At 48.2% G+C, this 2,831-nt stretch overlaps 1 pseudogene; it reads right to left on the bottom strand.

Moving 5' to 3' along the window:
- Window positions 1-1,596: 1,596 nt before the first annotated feature.
- Window positions 1,597-2,826, bottom strand: LOC102868286 (annotated as a pseudogene).
- Window positions 2,827-2,831: the final 5 nt, after the last annotated feature.

Raw genomic sequence — 2,831 nt, 5'->3', positions numbered from 1 at the left:
ATTTCATTGTGCTTCACAGAAAAGTCTTGTCACCCTGGGGCCAGTGCCCAGGTCTGCTCTCCTCACCTGGTTAAAGAATTGTACCAGGTAGAAAAGATGGTCCCCAAGCTACCAAAATAGAGCAGTGTGCAGCAATCTCAGTGCCCTTGGGAGAATGGACTTTAGTAACAGCATAGGGGGGCCACAGAAGGGCTGATTTCAGGGTACAGTGTTGGGCTGGGGTGGGGTTTCTTGGATAGGCTGTTGCTAGTATTGCTCAGAATATACCCAATGTATGCCAATGCCCTGTTAGAGTACTAGGTGAAGAGTGGTGGAGGTGGTGTTAGGTGCTGTCAAGTCGAGTATGACCCATAACAGACCCATAGCAACCCTATGAACAACAGATCTGGACCCTGTCGTATCTTGTGCCATCTTTATACTTGCTGACACATTAGAGCCCATTGCAGTTGTCACTGTGTCAGTCCACCTGGTCGAGGGTGTTCCTCTCCTTCGCCAACCTTTCCGAGCATCATGTCTCTCTTCAAGGAATAGCCTCTCCTAGCAGCATGCCTGAGGTGTGTGAGGCAAAGCCTCATCATCTTTGCCTCCAAAGAGCATTCTTGCTGCACCCTCTCCAAGACAGTTGTTCTTGGGCAGTGCATGGGATAAGATGTGTTCAGTGCTCTTCTCCAGCACCACAGTTCAAAGACATCAATTCTACTGTCAATTGTATTCATTGTCTAGCTCTCAAATGTATAGCAAGTGATTAGAAAGACCATGGCCTGAAGCAGATGCAGTTTAGTTCTCAAACTGACATTATTACTCCTTAATAATTTGGAGAGGATCCTAACTGTAGACTTTTCCAGTGCATGATGTCTCCTGATTTCCTGACTGCCAGCACCCAAGGGTGTTGTGGATCCAAGTAAGGTAAAGTTGTTGATAATTTCAGTCTTTTCTTCAACTATCATGATGTTGCCGGTAGGTCCAGTGGTAAGAGCTCTTTGAAGGCTGTTGAAGGCTTTGATCTGCAATTATTGCTTCAAGTCCTCCTCACTTTAAGCAAGAAAGATTGAATAGGTATGGAGAGAGAATAAAACCCTGAAGCACCATCTTCTTTTTTTTTTAAATTTTTTTTTTCAATAGAATATAAGGTTTTATTTGCTGGCACTCCTTAGGAGGCAGTAAGCTTTCCAATTTGTTTAGTCCTGGTAAAAAAAGGACACAAGAGATTGCAAATCCACAGGTGTGGAGAAAGGACTGTAAGGTTCACCCCAAAATACATCCTCCAGACCACTTCTCAGCAATGACTGACCCACATGTCACACCTCTATTAGTCCTTTGGCATAAAAATTCATCGACCACCCACGACTTCCAGTGCTGGACAAGCGTGGCACATCCAGGATGTCAGGGATGGTTCAGCAGGAGCAGCTCTGAGGTCCGACACTATCTTTGCTTTAGTTTCTGCTACAGAAAACTTCAAAGACAACTACGGCCACCCTGTCCCCCAACACCAGAACTTGTTGCTGGCCATTCCAATCCATCAGACACCGTTTGGGATTTGATTGTGCTGTTTCTCTATCTTTGTAAAAAGAAGTTTCCTGTATTTTGTGTTGAGCGTTACAAGTGGGAGAGAGGCATCCTGTCTTCCACCAGCACGGTGTCCGCTCCAAACTGGTCTGTGCACTGCTTCACGGTGGCCAGGACCCTGAGCAGTCGCTGGTCCACGGCGTCCAGGTGAAGGTCAGTGAGCACGGGTGCAATGGGGTCACGGGCCATGGCTGATTTTAAGGCAGACTTCAGCACACCATTCTTCAGGTAGTTCAGTCTGTTCCAGGTAGAAACCCGAAAGATGTAGCACTGATAGAGAGGGGCGAAGATGCTTCTCTCATCCAGCGAAGGGTTCCCAAAGCTTTTGGCATTATCAAGAAGGATGAGCATGCTGGCGCCTTCATCATCTTGAAAGCTCTCATGGTGATGCCGGTCAGCATTGATGATCAGGTAGTCGAAGACCGCTGTGTCAATGATGTCCAGGAGCCGTGGGCCCGAGTCATAGGGGGACGTTTTCTTCACAGCATCACAGTAGCTCTCATCATTCTCCCACCTGGCCAATTTGCCCTCTCGGTAAGTCCTGCCCCAAGGGTGTCTGTGTTTCTGCAGAGGCCACACATCTGGGAGCCAAAGCGTGACTGATCCCTCCATTGTGTCTCCATCGGCACAAGCTGGCTCCGTTTCTCGGCAGTAATAACACTTCCCATAGAAACAAGTACTGTTTCCTACAGTTAGGAAGGTGCTGAGCAGCTGCTCGGTGGCAACAGGCTTGATCTCTGTCCGCAGATTGACAAATCTGCCAACCACCAAAGGGGCTCGGCGGAAACCCAGGATCCTGTCCAAATGAAAGGCAGCTACCTCTGCATTGTGTCTGTCACAGCCAGCATATGGCTCCCCTTCTACCACGTAATCTCGGCTGTACCGCTTAGGTTTGAAGACAACTTTCTGTCCTCCTTCAAGTATCAGTAAGGCTTTCAGCTGTGTCCCTTTATAACCCACATCAGTTTTAATGATTTTCTTGGTCGCCATGGCGTGCATGATTGCCCCCAGCTCTGGTGTCTCTTCAGGGTACGCTTCCCGGGGAACTACCCACTGGGCTGCGATTTCCCAGGGAGACTGCAAGCTGTGGTCCAGCTTGGGCTCCAGTTCTACCCGCAAGCCAGCCATCATTCGGTGAAAAGCTCTCTGGTCCTCCCTGTTGGCAGCTGATGTATCCAAGTTGTCAATCAGGAAAACTTTGGTGAAAATAAAGATGACAAGGAGAATTGCTAACAGTACAACTCGTTGCTTTAGCTTCATGGTGA

Source organism: Elephantulus edwardii, unplaced genomic scaffold, assembly GCF_000299155.1.
Source record: "Elephantulus edwardii isolate Elephantulus edwardi_28Jun2011 unplaced genomic scaffold, EleEdw1.0 scaffold00148, whole genome shotgun sequence".
In the NCBI taxonomy this organism is placed as follows: Eukaryota; Metazoa; Chordata; class Mammalia; order Macroscelidea; family Macroscelididae; genus Elephantulus; species Elephantulus edwardii.
Note: the sequence above shows the minus strand (reverse complement) of the source record. Positions and strands in the feature narration are given on the sequence as shown.